This window comes from Daphnia carinata, chromosome 6 (assembly GCF_022539665.2).
Source record: "Daphnia carinata strain CSIRO-1 chromosome 6, CSIRO_AGI_Dcar_HiC_V3, whole genome shotgun sequence".
Lineage (NCBI taxonomy): Eukaryota > Metazoa > Arthropoda > Branchiopoda > Diplostraca > Daphniidae > Daphnia > Daphnia carinata.
In genome coordinates, this window is record NC_081336.1 from 10672272 (window position 1) to 10692354 (window position 20083).

A 20083-nucleotide genomic window follows, 5' to 3' on the forward strand; every position below is an offset into this window, starting at 1 on the left:
GGCGAAGCGTACAGGGAAGTTCAAGGAGCACGTAAAATGGGATGACCTCGTTGGATTTTTCTACCCCTTTGTTGAATTAGACGGCGAATCATTTGAAACCCCAATTTACGTGTGTGCAGGATATAAGGCTATGCCCAACTTCCTGGGTCGTAGACACTTCCACAAGCTCCGTTTACATGAAGAAAATGCGCATTTGATCAAAATAACACGCACAACGGGAAATGAAACGCCTCCCCAAGCGCCGTCAACAAAATCAGATGCCGGACCTAAAACAGTGCTAGACTTGACCGGTTCTATGATCAATTACTTGGGGTTACGCATCGAGATGGCAAAGCACAAGAATAATGAAAATCGCGAAGAGTATAAGCAGCACATGTCAGAGACCATAATGGACATAATGGTAGCGTTCGAGATAAAAAGGGCCGAGTCCGAGAACGAATTTGAACCGCTAGTCATTGAGCTCGAAGAATCCAACTGTATCGACAACCTCAGGAAGACTTTTTCTAAGCTTAAAAATATTTATGAAAATGACAGAAGGAGGTCCTGCGAAGTTATACGTGATGCAGAAGACGAGCTTAAAAATAAAAAAAACAAACTTGCTTCTGCGTCATCGGAAGTAGAGCGCGCGGAACTAACCGAACTTGTCCAGCGAAGAGAAAAAGCCCTGCAAGTGATTGTCGAAAACGAAAATATCGATTTTGAGAAGAAGATGGCAGAAGTGGCTTTCGCCAAAGAAATGTTTCCGGAGCCAAAGGCAGAAAAAAAGGGGAAGAAATTCTTCAAAAGACTCAAAACGATGTTTGGACATCGTTCTTCTAACAACGAAATGAAAGCAGAGGAGAAGAAGGTCTAACAATGAATATGTTTTGAAGCTTAGATAATTCTGTGTGCTTTGGTTTTGTTTAAATTCGTAACGTTTGAAGGAAGGGGCAAAATTGATCTGATTCGATGTGGTGGCTGCAAATTGATGGCATTATGCTCTACTGGACGGAAGTGAATGGCGACATACGACAATGAACATCTTTGACGCTTAGGAAACCTGTTTGCTGTCAAAGGAAGCAGTTCCCTAATCTCATTATGGTCATTGTCATTGGTATCGATTTTTCATTTCTTTTTGATTGTAACTTTGGCGACTGATGTGCATTGGCTACGGAACATCGGCATTTTGATACACTGAACGTTAATAGGTGAAGAGAGACGACAATGGCATAATTGGTTATGAAATTACTATGCTGTTAAAGCGGAAAATTTTTTAATCGTTATGGCCATTGTCACCTCTCTCCCACCCCCAATTTCATTCGGTTATCATGATGCCACCAAGTTTCAGCCAATGTATTTGGTTTCAGAAGGTTCTATCAGACTGAAGGAAGAATTGATGACAATGATCATTTTTGATACTTTGAATACCTGTCTGCTGTGTAAGTACTTTAGTACTGTGTAAGTGGACAGGTTTTCTTATTCAGAAATGATCCATTTTTCATTCCTTCACTTACGTTTCATTCTTGATTCTTAGATGCCGTCTATTTGTAGTTATTGAAAATAGGGGACCATCGTTGCAGACACTGTAAACTAGTCTTTTAAATTTCAATAGCTGCCATTTTGAATGTGATGTGAAGTTTGCACCTTCGTTTAGATGGGACGTGATTTGAAGAAAGTCCACAGGTTTTCTAAGCATACTTACATTTTCCTAGTTATACCTCTCCATCTTCTCTTTTCTTTCGATTTCTTTCAGAAATTCAATGTTGGTTACTACAGATTGCCTGTACTTTCGGAAATAATTTGGATTTAAAAAATAAAGCTGTTAAAAAAAATGCTCCAACGAATTCTATTGTTTTAATACTTAGTGAAGAGCTTCGATGGTCCTACCACGTAGGGCTACCAGTTAAAAAAATGTGGCTTATGAAACACGATTTCAATTAGTTTTTGGGAATAGCCTAAACAAAGAAAAACAATTGAATTACTTTTACAACTTCTCATTGCATTGACCTGGTGATCGTACGAGACGTCACTTGCTCTAAGTTAAATAATTTAAAGTTTAACAGAAACCAAGAAAAATTCAATGATCGATCGCTAGAGCAAACATTTTCACCTCATCGTGGTGAAAATGTGAAAGAACTTTGGGGTTAAATGAACAAGTCTGACCTATGATTTTTTTCGGTGGACTGCGAGCGTACTTTGTTGAGAAATGGGCATGGCAGAAAGTGGTCAACTCCCCTGCGTGAAAATCTTTGCAACATCCTTTTCGATCACTCGTGCCAAGAAATGGAGCGACAGCTGCACTGTCAACGCTCAACGAACACTCGAAACTCAACGAACGTCAACGAAAGCTGCAGTTTATCGCCCTATCCTCGCCGCCAGCTGGAACAATTCTACCGGAATAGGGAATCTGAGATTGAGAGTCTCAGTTCCTCTGTCAAAGCAGCTGAAGTTCTTTTGATTGACCAACTGGTCCCTGCGTCCGTCTTGGAGTTGTTGGCAGAAGAAAAAGGCACAACAAACCAACGGGACATTCAAACTTATCCACCTCCATCACTGTATGCTTTGCTATCGGCGTATTTAAGGCCGGACGTGGACGACGTTACGAAACATCGTCTAGTTCAATACGTCTTTATGGATTTGACGTGGATCTATGACCTGGATTCTAGTAGCGATGAGGCTGAAGGAGTTGACAATAAATCTGTTGGGAGAGAGGAGGAAGAGAAATTGGAAGGAGATTACGATGAATTTGAGGAGGAAGAGGAACTGGAAGAAGAGGAAGACCACGGAGTAGCTCAAGAAGTAATTGGAGAAGTCCAGGTCTAATTGGTTCACCGCGTGGTCCTGTAGCTGAGGAAGGTGCTGATGTAGGGTCGGAAGACGAAGAGGGTTGCGAAAAAGTGGATGAACGCGAGGCACAAGAACGGGAGGAAGTTTTCGAATACTACTTTAAAGTGGTTCTTGTGCCAGAGGTTAGATGGCAGTCGCATCGTAGTATTTCGAATCGCTAGATGGAACTGTCCCAAGTGTTTCTTCTACCGGACACTAGATGGCACTGTAAAAGTTCGTTCTTCCGGACACTAGATAGTCCAAAAAAGTTTTTTCTTCCGGACACTAGATGGCACTGTTAAAAACGTTTCTTAAGCCAGACGTTAGATGCCAGTCGAAAAACTTTGTTATTTCTAACCGCTAGATGACATTTGTTGTCTGCACGCGCAAAGATTTGTTTCATTCTGATCTAGTTTTCTGCCCTTTGTCACAAGGTAAGTGTTTTCTTGTATTCCTAGTGTGATTACTTTGATATGGTTTTGTTTAACAGTGCCGAGAAGGATATTTTGCCAGAGAGTGTCCACAAGCTGGTGGGGGCGGTGGCAGTGGCCCGTTGACGTCACAAAGTAAGATGAAAATATCGAAAAAGATGTGCGAATTTAACTTCTTGGTTCTTTTGATAGTATGGGGAAGGGGACGTTTCTCGAAGGACAAAACCGTGGCGGTTGGGGAAGTGATACCTGCCATGAGGTAAAAAAGAAAACAAAAACGTTTTAGGTGTCCATTTTTAACGAAGAAGAGGGCCATGTAGCAAGGGATTTCCCACAAGGAGGAGGCATTGGTGGCAGCAAGTGTTACAACATAAGCACCAACTGTATCTTCACAAAAATATTTTATGTTGCAGTGTTCATTGTTTTACCACAGCGTAATGAAGCTGGCCACACCTCGGAAAGCTGCCCGAATCTATTCAGTGAATTGACGGAAGATGGAAAGCCGAGTGAACAATATATTCCGGAAGCTGTGACATGTGAAAGTAGTCCTCCAGGTAAGCCATTTTTCAAACTGTATTTTGTGACTTGAAAATATCTATTTGGATTTGCTTTAGGTTACAGAAAAAGATGTACCTCGATAAATAACATCATTCGAAGAAGCCGGCCTGCGCCTACTACTACTTCAAAACATTAAGATTGCTGGCTACATAAAATCAACACCTATACAGAAAGCTTCAGTTGCAGATATTCTTGCCAAAAGAGATTTGATTACTTGTGCTGTCACGGGCTCCGGCAAAACGGTAATCCAATTAATGAACGCTGTGTAATTTTGAAACCTTGATGCCTTCGTACTAACTTGATTCGAATGGGTCGATATGAACTGGGTAAGTTGAGGTAAAAGTAATTTTGAGTGGGCACGTCTGTGATTGCGACTACGAAAAGGTCCAATTGCATTTAAGATACTCAAGAAACCCTTCGTGACATTCGTTGATTAAGTCATCTAAAATTTCACATTTTTTCATATAGGCGGCGTACTTGGTACCGGTTATGAACATATTGCTTGAACAAGGTGTTGCTGGTGCGTCTCATTCCATGGAGCAAAAGCCAGAAGTTGTAATTGTCGCACCCACTCGTGAATTGGCCATTCAAATTCACCGGGGGGCGTGTTAATTCTCCTACAATTCGGTTTTAAAATCTGTGATTGTATATGGAGGAATTGTCACGAGCTATCAGCGGTCAAATCTTCAAGCTGGGTGTAATATTGTTGTCGCGACAGCGGTGCGATTCAACGATTTCCTCGACCGTGGAGTATTTGTCTTGCCGGGGGTCAGGTTTTAAATTTTGGACGAAACTGATCTAAATCATTTGGGGATTAAGCAATCCTGGTTTTGAACAACACCAGAAGAAGACGATCAGGAAACTCAAGTAATACCAAAAGCGCTGCTAGGAAGGGCTAAACGATATATTGCATAGATCAAATGAAAGATGGTTGCTCACGTACGCAGTGACACGAAACGGCTCGGCTTATCTTGAGCTATGACAAAGATATGATTGTAAGGTTGGAATACTCCGACGTGCGGTACTGGCATGAAGTGCATCAGGAACAGTAACGTATGCTAAACAACCTAAGCTACGCGCTCTAAGTTCCCGACATGGCATTCCTTACTAAATCGCCAATATGTTCCGGTATCTGACAGTTTTAGACCGCCAGATTGCTCTAGTAAATAGGCATCTACTAAATATATTGGCGTTATCAAATACCGGGGCGTAATGGTGGTTTCGTATTGAACAGCGGCTATAGAACTTGCCATGCCGAAATCAAGTTCTGTACAAATCGTAACCATTTTAATCGTTAAACAGTGACATCTAGCGGAGGGAAGTGAGGTAAGAGGAACGCCATCTAGTGGTCAATACCACAGAATGTAATGAATTGAATCACATGACGTTTTGACAGTAAACAAAATAAGGATTTTTAAATCACGGTATAAACCTTTTTGTTTCATCATTTGTTTAGCACCAGTAAGTAGGGAAAATTCACTTTGCATTTTGTAATTTTTTTGCCAGGGTTTTGCTGAGTGAACTTGCAGTTCTGTAAAGTTATTCGAGATAACTGCAAATGGTAGTCCCAAAACCGGAAGAATTTTGTCTGTCATCTTTACTACGTGAACTTTAAAAGGCCTTGTTATACCAAAGGGCGCCAAATGGAGAAATTGGGCTTCATCAACGATTCAAGTAGTTACATTTACAACTAAATTGTTAATGTTTAAATTTGATTGTATTTTCTTATTCAGATTCATTGATTTTAACAGCCTGGTTGCAAACTTTTAGCCATAGCATTGCAATCAATGTATTTATAATCCAGTCTTCAACACTCACAAATGCCAATGTACACAGTTGTTTCTACGCTGAAACGTTTAATCTGACAATGATTTGGTCAATTTTTTTTTTTTCTGGTTGACACTTCAATTTTTTAATGTTTGATGTAAGTACCAGTGTAGATGTATTCTCGTTAGAAGTAATCGTAATGTCCTAAATGTGCTCTTCTTTAGTGAAAATGGTATTGTACGAAGCTTATCAATTATTTTTTATTTATTCCGATTTAGCAACCACTTTTCGATACTTAAAAGCGAGGACCGAATGGCACCTACACTTGGACTGGATCGGACGGTTATTTGGTCGAATGGCTAGCGGCAATATTCAAACTTTACGTAGGTTGAACTTAATTTGTCTGCTTATTTGTTGTTTGTTATTCTAAAAAACTACCCTCTTTATTCCACAGGTATTCGTTCGTGCTAATTAATCAAACTATTGCGCATATGTACGGGACGCATGAGGGTTTGTTCTATCAACTCATAAATGATGAGGTAGCGGAAAATGGTTTATGCATTGATTTTCAGTAGATAACTTATGGGCATCATGTTTTTTTATTTTTAAATTCTGTAAGGGTATCGACGGCGTGGCGAACTCTTTCTACTTAACGCTGGTTCGTGTAGCAAGGATGGACTATACCTTCCTCTCCTGACATGGGGGGATGGATTTAGCCTTGTTGTGCCATGTATCAAGGAATAAGAAGAACACTTTGAGTCCGTCTACCATTGATTCAGAATTAAACAGCCAACCCAAAGAAGTAAGCAATATTTCGCAGCAAAGAAGTCTTTTTACTTGATTTGGATTTCATATGTTCTATGTGATGAACATCATGACGAATCAAGGTGATAATCAAATTTTTTTTGCACTTAAGAAATTTTGGTTTAATTCGAGGCATTGGTACTGGACTTGGATTCTTGACGTTTTTGATTGAACAGATTTATTCAAACTAGAAGAAGCACAGACATCGTAAGTTGGCGTTAATTAAAAAAACAATACTTCAGTTTGATGGTAAGCTTGATTAGTGGATAATTCATTAGTAACTTTTTTTACATTTTGAAAGTAAGCTTGAATGTAGGAGAAAAGTAGTGTTAGATAGTAGTGAAGCTTAGTTTCGTTTCTTGAAAATTTCGCCATCAACTGCAAGAAGTTATAATGAATCTGTAGAAATGTGTTGGTTTTCTTTGTTTTTCAGCATCTGTGTTGAATTCACCCATCTGTCGTCATCGTCAATAGTAAACGTATAGTCAATCTTAACTAATAATTTAACAACTATTTTCCTGATTTTTTTTTTTTTTATCTAGAATACTAAGTTATTAACGGGTTTATTCCTGTTTAACATATAAAATTTTATCAAATTATTTAAGTGTTTCAAGTGGTGACTTTAATAGCGGAAAATGCCCTAAAACATTTCCCCAACATCTTTGCGTCAAATTATATGTTAGCACCAAATACTAGCATTTAACAGTTTCAAGCATCGAATAAAAATAAGTTTCAACTTTGTATCAGGAATTTCTACTGCAGACGGTCCCCCGAACCTTATTGTCACCTATTGGTACGATATTCAGTTTTCTACATTGGGTTTCAGCGATCGTCCGGGGCTAGGGTAAGGTCTGTAGCAACTTACCCTTTTAATACTTCTAATGCCATAAGGTTCACTTGTAAAAGATATCAATTTTCGTAATCCTTGCTTAATTTAATAAAAAATACATTATTCCGATGCGAAATTGAACGTTGATCACGATTATCGGCTCTGCTTTGACATTGGGCTTAACAAAATGGAGAAAAACGAAGAAAATGACCGTGGGAAAATTGCCTCCAAAACCGTCAAAAATTGACCATCGTTGGAATTGCTTGAAAATGGCAGAATATACTCAAAATTTAATGCTGATTCTGAGAAAATTGCTAGTTTTTTCATAAAATAAACCGTTTTGGAAATACATAGGATTAAATAACTTTGATGTGTCACGCTAGCGCTGTAACGTACTGGCGCGCCAGTAGTTTTTAAAGTCGGTGTATTTCCAAAACGGTTGATGTTATGAAAAAAATAGCAATTTTCTCGGAATCAGCATTCGATTGTGAGTAAATTCTGTCATTTTCAAGCAATTCCAACGATGGTCAATTTTTGGCGGTTTTGGAGGCAATTTTCCCACGGTCATTTTCTTCGTTTTTCTCCCTTTTGTTAATTTAAATGTCAAAACAAAGCCGATATTCGTGATCAGCGTTCAATTTCGAATCCGAATAATATATTTAAAACTAAATTAAGCAAGGATTACGAAAATTAATATCTTTTACACGTGAACCTTATGGCTTTTGAATGATTAGAAGTGAAATTTGCTACAGCCCTTACTCTAGCCCCGGATGATCGCTGAAGCCCAAAGTAGAAAACTGAATATCGTACCAATAGGTGGCAATAGTGTTCGGGGGACCGTCTGCAGTAGAAATTCCTGATACAAAGCTGCTAAATTTAAAATTGCTGAGCTCCCATGTATCAGCATTGGAATATTTGGCTCCACTCAAGGTAGTTTCACAACAATTTCCTCTTCTTACGCTACTGCCAAGACAAAATTTAATACAAGATATACCTTGGGGCCAAAAGTGATATAGATTCAATGCCAACATAGCTGATTTGATTTTGATTCACTAGTCACACTTGTTGCAGTGTTTTACATAAGAAGAAGCAATACATTCCCCATGGTGTCGGGCTTATTTATTTTGTCGGGCTTATTTTCAAGCCCTAACTTCTTTAACATCGGGAGCCGTTGAGTGAAATAGAACTGGATACCTTACCAGTAGATGGCTATACTGTTTGATGGATCGTCTGACAGTATAAATTCATTGTTTACCACATTGCAATAATCAATTCCTGTCACGTCTGACGCAACTGGGGTGATTACCACACACAACAATAAAACAATACTGACAACGGTCAGGTTAATATCTTAATCTAATATTCTGGTATTACACAGTTATCTTTGTTAGGATCCGCCAGCCAGTCACGTCGGCTGCACGGATATGAAAAGAACGCTACTTGGGAAAGTTAAGAAGGAGACAAGGTGTGGAGTACTTACGCGGACGTCATGGCGCTGGAGAGAGCTGAAGGTACGGCGACGTCGGAAGGGGGTGGTGGTGGACTTGGGCAGAACGGGAAGTGGCGTCTCAGTTGAGGATGTTTGCAGGGCGATCAGAAGAACACGACAGTTGTAGGTGTTGAACTCAGTTTATTTCGAAGTACGTAAGAGGGTACACAAAACTCAAGCGTGGATTTAAATGTTACACAAATAGAGTGCTACGGCACGACTAACTGGACAGCAGGTTGCAAGAATACTAAAAAAAAAGGCACAGCTCAGGCGTTGGTTTTATACCGCGCTTTGGCTTGATGACGCCAACTTGGCGTGGAACGCTAAGTTTGCGTGGGGTCATCGCAACAGAGCCAGAATGTTACGCGAAACGTGAGGTCGACTGATTTATGTCCTGTCGTTGACCCCACGTCATGCGAAGAAAGGGTAATAAAAAACGAAACAAGAGGCGAAAGAGTCAAGTGGGGCAAACGCAACATAAGAAATAGAACACATAATCTAACTAACTTATTTAACTTTAAAGTTTTATCGGGAGTCCTTACAACATGTAAGCTTGCAGCATTTTTGTTATGCTGGCATGTAATCTAAATTTTGTAATTTTAGGTGATGGCATTCGCGTTACGTTTAAGTCAAGATCTACTCTACAATGGGATAAATTTTTCGTAGAATAAGTATCTCCGAGAGCTATGTGTTGCAGTATCATGCTGATGGTAAAAGGTGTATTCAATTTTTAATAACTTTTGAATTTTCTTCTCTGTATGTGCAGTGACGTGACAGTACTGGTTGGTGGTTTTATCTAGGGATAAACCTTTCCATTTTCCCATCCAATCTGTAAGACAGCTCTGATTGTTTGCATAACTACAGCAATATTCCCTGCATAACAAAGGGAATGTTCTCATTTTCTTTAGTGAACTGTTCCCTGTTCAGTTCTTATTGCCATTTTTGGCAATCGAAGAGGCCCAAGAAGAATATTGATTTTCTACCAGACTGCCATTCTGCCAAAGATGTCTTCGTAAGCGATTCGGTATTTGATTGATGGTTTAGAGATCATGGGTTTATTAAATAAAACATCTTTAATTACAGAAAGGAAGGTTCCAAATGATAAGCCCATCAGTATCGTGAAAACGATATGGATATTTTGGTCCAACCCTCACACATGGTGTGTTCCAAGTTAAGTGCGTAGGTGAATCCTCATGGAAAATGTGATCCAAGCCTCCCATGTAACGGTATTTGTTTCATTTAAAGCGAAGCACAAAAATTGGTTCACATCTATTCTGTGGTCACATTTTACCTTGATCTTAATTTCTCTTTCATTCCAGTCTCCTTGATGACATTTTGCAGCTAACCGTAAAAGATGTCCAGCCATTATATTTCCCTGTTTAAGAATAGAAGACGAAAAGAGATGCTAAATTTTCAAAGAACGCTACTCAGACGACACGGCTAATTGCTGATTCATCCCGAACAGTAAAGAGTTTTATTCTCTTAAATTCAAGTGCATATCTGGGCTCCCTTCTTTCTGTGGCCCCGTTTCCCCTAAATTTCTAATAAGCCCGTAGGGGGGTCATGCCCCTACTGTGATCAGCAGTTAAAGGTTGTGAGTGCGCTGTCCGGAAAGGGGACGTGGGGGTCCCCCTGGCTCGATGATATCTTTTTGAGGGTCTTGGGGCTACCCACATATCCGAATAACGGTTAATCGCTCACGTGAAAACTTGTCCTTATCATCACTCTTCATCCTTTTCCGGCTTCTCTTAGCCACGCACCGGGTAATCTCCCCGGTGAGTCAACTAAGGTAGGGGGAGACTCTACCATGTGGTAGAGTTTTCTCCTACCTTAGTTGACACAAAAAAATTTTACATCAATAAAAATTGTTTTTTTTTATTTCAAAAATCTTTTTACTTATTTTGTCTTTCTTGTACCTTATTTTATACGTCTACATGTAATCCGCATGAGGTATTTCTTCATTTATCTTTTGCTGATATGCATCATTCTGGGATTCGAACCCCAGACATTTCATATCTCAGTCGAACTCCCTACCATTGAGCTACTGTTAACCATACAGACAATAATTCCCATTTGAAAGCGTATCGACTTATCCACTACAAACAAAGGTTTTAAGGAAGAAATTACATATTTGTATACGTTGTAGATGGCTCAATGGTAAAGTATTAAACTGATACGCTGGAGGTCTAGGGTTCGATCCCCAATCCAGTTCATGAAAATACTCTCATAAATAAAAACAAACTTCATTTAAAAATCTAACACATTTTTTATTGTCCCTCCATCCTCCACTTACATTCACATCTTACAACACAACACAATACAAGACATACATAAATAACTAACTAACAGGTTGGCTGCCACGCCACTAAATTTACATTAACTACGTCGCTATCGGAAGGATAGCGACCAAGGGGGACTTGCCCGCTGACAAGTCCGGGCTGACATGATGATGGAGACCGTTGTGGGAACGCACACCCCAGGTCTCCACCACACATCGGACAAAGGGAGTCCCTCTGGTGCGTTGCCTAATTGCCTTTCGGCGAATCTTGGGCAGTGGCAACTACTCCACCTCATGACAGATAGGCCATGAGGCAGAACAGCGCGGCCCGTCCCTATATAGCTAAAAAAAAAAGGGAGCAAACGGGCGTGGCAGCCAACGTGTAAATTAGTACTACACAATTACACAATAAAAAAATACAACGATACCACAAAGACCAGGCGATGACGTGGCGACCACGAGGCGACGGGCGAGGCGATGATGGCGCGACGGGCGAAGAGAAGACGTGGCGACCGGGCGAGAAGGTGACGTGGCGACGGGAAAGGCGAAGACGGGGCGACGGGCGAGGCGAAGACGGGGCGACGGGTGAGGCGAAGACGGGGCGACGGGCGAGGCGAAGACGGGGCGACGGGTGAGGCGAAGACGGGGCGACGGGCGAGGCGAAGACGGGGCGACGGGTGAGGCGAAGACGGGGCGACGGGCGAGGCGAAGACGGGGCGACGGGCGAGGCGACGACGGGCGAGACGAAGACGGGGCGACGGGCGAGGCGACGACGGGGCGACGGCCGAAGCCAAGACGGGACGACGGCCGAAGCGAAGACGGGATGACGGGCAAGGTAATGACGGGCGTGGCGAACACGAAGAAGGCTTTGTTCTTAATCGTAAAAGTAAAGAAAAAGAACCAGTTAGTGGGAAATATAAGATTGTTGTTGTAACCAAACGTTGAAAGCAATTCGACTTACTTCTGCTGTCCGAAGACTGAAAAGACTGTAGGGCCAGCAAATAGGCAGCAGACAGCTAAGAGTTGGCAGTTCTATGGTTGAATGTTCAATTTAAATAAAAAGGCAAACTATATGAGGCAGAAGAAAAATTTAAAATACCAGTAGAAATTGTGTTGAGGTACATGTCTATGTCTGTTGGTAGGCTAGGTCGAGATTACAACTGCCGAAATGACTGTTGTTACAGCTGATACTGCAACGAAGATGAATATGGTGCACTACTCAGATCACGATTAACAGTAGACCATGAGTGGTTAAAGAGTAGAAGAATGATATTATGGTATTCCTACCCATAGGATTTGCATCTTTGGTGACATTCCTCAACAGGACGTATTCTTTACAAACGAAGTTTCATGAGCTAAACCTTAGAAGCAAAATCCGTCAATGAGATTCTTTTTTTTTTTTTTTTTTTTCTTTCTTTCTTAAGGTGCCTCCCGTGTGGCGTTGCCATATCGAGAGCGGGTCGTCCTAGGAGACCGAAATTGGCACCGGGAAATTGCTCGGAAAAGTGGGATCATTTTGAATTAGATTAGCAGCGTTTGTGGAGTCCTGATTTCCAGAAGAAATTTAAAACCAAGTCCCTGATCTTGAATTTGGCGAGGTTGTCACAAACTTGCGGTGGATGTAGGAGATTGGATAGGTTCAACTGAAGTTTTAACTCCGAGAGGAAGCTTTTTAGTTCCTCTCTTTCGGCAGCGAGGTGGGGACACTCAATAATTAGATGTGAGGGAGTCTCTTTCACAGGGCAGCCATAGCTGCAGTATGGGGATACAGAGGGATCAAATAACGAAACGCGGGCGTTTAAACGTAGCCGGTTCGACCGGAGTTTGTGAAGAATGCTGTTTCTGACTCTGTTAGGGTGCACCAACCAGGGTTCTGGGTGAATGGAGTTCCTAGGGTAAGAAGCAAAGAAGTCATGGTGACTCGCAAGGTATAGAGACATCAGCTTGGACCATGCTATGCGAAAAACATTTAGGGCGAGTTTAGGTGAGTCGACGAGATCGATTTTTTCGCAGTGAGGATCCGTTCTTGCGTCGTTTGCCAGACGATCCACTAATTCATTTTCTGGAATGCCTACATGGCTTGGAATCCAGTAGAGAATAACTTTGGAGCCGGCAGAAGAGCTGGTTAAGGCCCTGTTCCGAATCTTGACCACCAGTTCGTTTGAAGGGTGTAGAGCATTGATGGCGGAGATGGCACTGAGTGAGTCCGAGAAGATCCGGATTAGCTGCGCCGGGCCGTTGTCAGCGTGTTCAATGGCCTTTAGAATAGCCAACAATTCAGCTGTGAAGATGTTCGTATCACTAGAAAGTTTCCAGGCTTTTTTCACTTGAGAATTTGGGCAGTAGATGGCGCATGCTGTTGAGTTGTTTTCGAAGTCACGGGAGCCATCTGTGAAGACGCTTACCGTACTAGAACTGGCGTTGTTTTGCGTAAACAGTGTGAAGGGAAAAAATCAGCCCGTGTCTGATTTTTGCCTTTGATAAATTGAAGATGTTTTGAAGATGAACACGGGAACACTGGTTCAGCTTGTTGTGCACGGTAGCGAGTGTATTTTCTGACTGACTGCCCCTTGCCCTCTCTTCCGAGACGGCCAATAGGCCTAGGGCGGGGCTTACATACAAGGAATGTACAATGGTGGCCCTCTATCGAGGACCACCCAATTCAAAAGCGCTAAAACGGCTGGGCAGCCTCGTGCGGCGTCCAGACCGCGTCGTCTGCTGTTGGGAATCTAATATATTCCCAACACACTCCCCACCAGAGCCCGTGCTCCACGGCTCGCTCTCTTCGACCGGGCTGGCGGCTGACACGGATGGAGTTGTGTCTTCTTCCGGCTCCATTTCCGGCGCGGGTAGTACTTCAACGTCGTCGGGCTGGTCCTCGCGTAATTCCAGGGGGTGTAGGGACTGAATCGCTCGGTTGATCAAGTTCCCGTTAGGGGTCTTGACCGTTACAGATCGAATCAGCCCGTCTCGGCTGGAAATCAGCTCTTTCACCACACCGACGGTCCACATAAGTCGTTTCGTGTTGTCATCGTGGATGGTGACAACTTCGCCTACTCGGATCTTGCGTCCAGGTCCTCCCTTGCAGTGAAAATTGTCTACTTGGAGCAAGTAGTCATTGACGAATCGCTCGCAAGTGTCCTTGACATAGTCTCTGCGTAGGTGGTCCATTTCGATGAGTCGTGCGTTGGTTGGGTCGGGAGTCAGTAGATTAATTGCTGGCTCCGGAGGAGTGCAATTAGATCGTCTGTTGTTCAGAAATTGGTTCGGAGTGATGGGAAGTGGATCATCACTCCCCTCTGCCACGTAGGTGAGTGGCCTTGCGTTCACTACGCTTTCTGTCTCGATCAAACTGACTTCCAACTCGTCGTATTCTAGATACGCACGGCCATTGGAACGCCGTAGTAGGTCTTTCATTGTCCTAACCATGCGTTCCCAGAAACCTCCCCACCATGGGGCTAGGCTGGCGGAGAAGATCCACTCGGTTTTTCGCATGGCTAGGAGGTCATGGATCGCTGGATCGGATCTCAAGACCTTTAAGTGTTTGGAAACGCACCTAAATGTTTGTGCGTTATCCGAATACATGACAGACACGTTACCTCTCCTAGCTGAAAATCTTCTGAAGGCTAGGAGAAAGTCACGTGCTGACATGGTTTTAGTCAACTCCAGGTGGACGGCCCTAGTCACCGCGCAGGTGAATAAGCAGGCATAACTTTTGGGTTGCTTGATTGTACCCTTTTTCTTCTTGCCTGAGTCGTCCGGTTGGAGGTTTTCTTTTTCCTCCGTTTGTTCCATGGCTGGAGGCTCGGCTGGAGTCTCCACACTTGGATCATCCGTTTGTGGGGGATCCACGGAGGTCGTAAGTTCCGCTTGCTTGCGTTTCTTACGTGATATTGGGTGTTTGTAATACAATGGCCCTGCGAAATCCACACCCGTGATTTCGAAGGCTTTCGCTTGTTTCAAGCGATTCAGTGGTAGAGGTGCAGCTACTTCAGTAAATGGTGGTGAAGTTAGCCGTTGGCACTTGACGCAGGCATGCCAAACAGATTTGGTCTGCTGACGCCCTTTGATAATCCAAAAACGTTCCCGTAAATCGGAGAGGGTAGTTTTCACTCCGGCGTGTTTAAGTGAGACGTGCCTATCTGCGATGAGCAATTTGACGACTGGGTGGTGAGTGGGCAGCAGTATGGCAGGTTCAATGTCCCTGTCTCTTAGTGCCAATTCGACCCTTCCGGTCACTCTGATCAGCTTGTCTCTTTCATCCCACACGGGTCGGAGTTTGGCAATTTTCTCCTTGTGGTGTGGTTGCCTTCCCTCTTGTAGGTCTTGGAACGTCTTTGGAAATGCTTCTTTTTGGAGCTGCCTGTAGATCAGTAGCTCCGCCTTCGTCAGTTCCTCTACTGTCAGATGGTCTACCAGTATTTCCTTTTCGTCTCCTATCTTGATTGGAGTTCTGATTTGCGTTCTGTTGATGGGGCGATTCTTGTGGAGGAACCTAAGCATCCAGGCGGTTCGTCGAAGTAGTCGATTCCATGATGGAATTCGTTCCAGCTGCCATTCCATTGGGGTAGTTGGTTCCACGGTAGCCACCGACATGATGACGGTTTTTCCTTTGGCTTCCGCTTCGATCTTTTCGTGGATGCTTGTTTCTCCTGCATCGGGTGTTGAATCCGGCCATTCTGTTTCTTCCTTTAGCCATGGTGGACCATTCCACCATAGCTCCGAGTGTACCAGCGCTGACGCTGGCGCTCCCCGCGAGGCAAGATCCGCAGGATTGTGTATGCCCGGGCAGTGCCGCCACCAACTTACTCCAGACAGTTTTTTGATAGCTTCCACTTGGTTCCTAACAAATGGTTTCCATCTGTTAGGATCCCCTCTGATCCATCCAAGTGCTACCAAAGAGTCCGCCCAGAATATGGTTCGCCATGACTCTATGTGGAGAAAATTTTTCAGTTTTTCTCCTAGCCGTGCGGCTAAAAGCGAGCCTAATAACTCCAGTCGTGGTAGGGTTACTTTTTTCTTTGGGAGAGGTGCCACTTTCGTTTTACTGGCTAGAAAGTGAATGCTGGTTTCGTTGTTTTTTGTTTGGAGCCTTGCATAAGCAACGGCTCCATACGCCGCCTCAGAAGCATCACCGAAGACGTGAATTTCTGCTGATTGTATGACCCTTTTCGAGTGGCCTATCCAGCGAGGGATTTTCAATTTGGCGAACTCGTTCAACCCAGTCATAGCAGCTATCCATGTTTGTCTAATTTCCGGCGGCGCTTCGACGTCCCAGTCAATTTCTTCTTCCCAAAGTTTCTGGTAGATGATTTTTAGCAGGAGTGTAGTGGGTGCTAAGAACCCAATGGGATCAAACACTCTTGCCGATATCCGTAGGATATTTCTTTTGGTGACATGGTCCCCCAATTCTGTTGCGGCTTCAATGATGGGCGCGGGGTCGAATTGGAATGTGTCGGATTCGGTGTCCCACCGAATGCCTAGGACCTTTGGTTGGCCCTCTTCCAGTTTCTGAGTGAAGATTTTGACAATGGGGTTGATAAGCCCCTTCTCACTGAGAAATTTGCGAAGTGTTTTGTCGTTTGTCACCCAGCTTCGCATGTTGAGTTTAGCCTCCTGGAAGATGGCCTTTGTTTCCTGAATCCTGTTTTTGGCTGTGGGAATGCTGTCGGCGCAACCTAGGTAGTCGTCGACGTAAATTTGTTCTTTTAGTTGCTTCACTGTAGTGGAGTACAGTGGCTCCATTCCATCCAAATGCTTGTTGAGGGTAACTCTAAGCAAGAATGGGCTGGAACTGAGTCCAAATGGAACTCGCTTCCATTTGTAAGCAACTAAAGGGGAGCCAGGTGATTCTGGCTCCGTTACCCACAGGAATCGTACTGCTTCTGAGTCTTCAGGATGCAGGGCGATATTTAAAAATTTTTTTTCAATATCTGCTATCCATGCGATCCGATTTAATCGGAATCGCATTAGAACGGCTAGCAGGTCAGGATTCAGGTTTGGACCGGTTTCTAGGACGTCGTTGAGACTTGGTCCAAATTTGGATTTAGCCGCTCCGTCAAAGACCGGTCGGATTTTTGTTGTGCTTTTATCCTGTCGGATGACAGGATGATGTGGCAGATAAGTGTGGAGTCCATCGTAGTTTAGGTCTGCCTTTTCTACGAAATTTTGGACTCTGAGTTGCTCGATCTCCTGGTGGTAAGCAGATAGAAGCGCTGGCGTTTTCTTGAGTCTGTTTAAAAGACTCTCCAGTCTTCCTTTAGCCATCAGGAAATTTTTCTCCAACCTCCACTTATCCGTTTTCCATGGGATTGGGGTGCAGTATCGCCCATCTTCTTGACGGGTGATTTTGTCTCCAAAGGAGCCTAGAGGATCGTCTGGCTCCACTGCATCACAATCGTCTAGAATGGCAAAGTGTTCTAGCTTCCAAAACAAGGATAGGTCAAAGTCCGTCTGCCGCTTTAATTCTTCTTTTACAATCTTCTTTTTTTCTTTTTTAATAATGGAGTTCTCTATGGAAATTTCTTCTATAGAGGTCGGGTGGGGAGATGAAGATTCCTTTTTCTCCTTTACATCCGGCGTCTTCTCCTTTTCTTCTGGAAGAGTTGTAAAAGTGTAGTTTGAATTGAGGCAGCCGGCTGCATATGAAGCTACTGATTGGGCTGAGAAACTACTGCATTGCAGCATTTGCTGGATCAATGCTTTGCCTTTTTTCGAATTTTTTTCTTTAGAAGGTCCAACTATCATTCGCCCAAGCTTTGTGTTGTAGGCCCTTAGGCCACACGGGCTTTGGATAGCTGCTTCGTTAGGGATGATTTCAAACATCTGGTCGACTCCTATTAAAATCCCGACATCTTTTTCCTGGCTGTTTGTCTCGAACCTGTCGTCAGCCATTCTTTCGTTGTCCAGCCACAATTTTTGTGCGAATGTTGTGTGGGCATATGGACCAGTGTCTCCAATGTAGTCCGTTTCCAGTGCTGTAATTTTGACGAGTGGGGCACCATGCCAAGTGCCCCTAAATGTCAGCTCGACTGAATTTGTCTTCTCCACTGGATTGGGTTTTCGTTGCTTGAAAACTCTGGTACCGATGTTTTCCACTGCTACCACTTTGAGATCCAACAATTTTGAAATAGATCTTGTCACCCAAGACCTATGGCTCCCGTCGTCAATAAATAAAATGGCTCTTGTTTGTTTGCCATTTGGGCCTACTACATTTACTGTGGCTGTCTTCACCACGAGATTGCCTGGGGTGTTTGCGCTTGCAGCAGACGCCGTAACATTTGTGATGGCGCTGTTGCCATTAACAGTTTGGTGCGCAAAACGTGTTTGCTTTTTGTCGCAGAGAGCCGTGTGATGAATGGCTTGGCAATGTTTGCAAGTGTAGTTTGTGGTGCAGTTCAGAGTTTCGTGGTTTGCACTGAAGCATCTGACGCACCTTTTCAGCTTGGCGATGATGGCCTTTTTTTCTTTTAGGTTCACTGGACAAACCGTGGGGTAGTGAACTTCCCCGCAGAAAATGCATGGTCTTGTGCATTCTCGCATGATAAAATTGTCCTGTCTCCTAAAAGGTGTGTTTGACGGTGGCACAAATTGTCTGGAGTTTTTGCTGGTGTGTGGAGCTGGTTGTGATCTGGCTCCAATCGCCAGCTGTGATGCTGTGGCAGCGTGTATTGGTTTCGCTGGACTTGGCGATGTTGACTGTTGTGGCGTTTTTGTGGTTTCCGATTTCCATCGGCTGTACCTCTCCGCTGCGTCAACTTCATCCCTGATGAAATTCAGTAGGGATGCGATGTCTGTGATGTCGTTTTCTTCAGAGCTCGACCACTCTTTCTGCAATTCTGCAGGAAGCAATTTCATTAGTTTTGTGCCAAGGAGTCCTCCAAATGATTCTTTTCGAACCCCGAGGGTTTCCAAGGCATTAATATGAGACTGGACTGTGAGCTGCAATTTTCTCAGCGCCGATACGTCTGCCATTGTCTTGACAGGAGCTAGGTTGTCAAACTTGCATAAATGAGTTTGAATAAGAGCCTTTGGTTTAGCGTAGACTCTTTTTAGCTCTGCTATGGCAATGTTGTAGTTTGCTGCGGTGAGTTCCAGATTTTCAACGCACAAGTACGCTTCCCCTTTTAGATATTCTTTTAAGTAGTCGAATTTTTGGACATCCGACATTGTAGACGAGTGAATGGAGGCATTAAAGCTCTCCCAGAATGATGTCCACTCAAGAATATCTCCTTTAAAATGCTTGATTTGTCTTTGGGGAAGACGTGTTGCTTGTTGAACTGGAGCTGCTGCTGCTGCTTGAACTGGTGCCTGGTTTTGCGCCATGAGTTGTTGTATTTGAACGGCGTAGGCTTGTTGTTGTTGGAGGATTTGGGTTGCGAAGAGCTGCTGCTGTTGAGTAAGCAGGTCTTGGAGCAATCTGTTTCTGTCCTCCTCAATTTGGCGCTGTTCTTTTCTCTGCAGCTCTTGAAATTCCAAGTCTTGTTGTCTTTTATACTCGTCTCGCTTGTTTTTAACGAAGGCGAGTATACTGCTCATTTCTTCTTCTACTTCTGCTACTGTGGAGTAATCTTGCTCGATTTGCTCCTCGGTGGCGTTCGTAGTTTGCAAGGCCCAGCGTACTTGGTCACTTGCTTTGATAAATTTCTGGTAACGTTGCTTCAGGAGTTCTGTATCCGTGGCAATGTCGTTATCCAGTTCCGCCGTCATCGTGAGATCCTTGTATCCCTTGATCTTCTCCATTGTCCTCGTAAGGTGGCCTTTCAGGCCCGCTCGTGTTGCTGCAACTGATCGTGACATTTTTTGTTTTGCTGGAATTGGAAAGTTGATTCTTCTTTGCAATCCTCAGCGGGGTTCACTCCTGGATTTCCCTTGAAGGAGTGAAAAAAAGAAAAAGAAAAACTTGGAAAAAAAGTTTTACTTTTAGTGCTTCCACTAAATTGTGAGTGAATGGAAAGGGAGCAGCGCTGACGCAGTGCTCCAGTCAGTGGGCGTATTTTTTAAACTCCACTGGTTGAGATTTCTCCTCCTTGCTATGTCAGACAATTTTTTGAAAAGTGGAAACTTAAATTTGTTGCTCTTAGTTAGCTTTCGGTAACTATTGAGCGAAAAAACCGACCTTG

The 20083-nt window shown here is 43.4% G+C and overlaps 1 long non-coding RNA gene across 1 annotated transcript; it reads left to right on the forward strand.

Moving 5' to 3' along the window:
- The first annotated feature begins 2765 nt into the window (after positions 1 to 2765).
- Positions 2766 to 4272, forward strand: LOC130697790 (uncharacterized). The gene is made up of 3 exons (XR_009003031.2): positions 2766 to 3371; positions 3429 to 3790; positions 3851 to 4272. It is a non-coding gene; the product is annotated as an uncharacterized LOC130697790 (long non-coding RNA).
- Positions 4273 to 20083: the final 15811 nt, after the last annotated feature.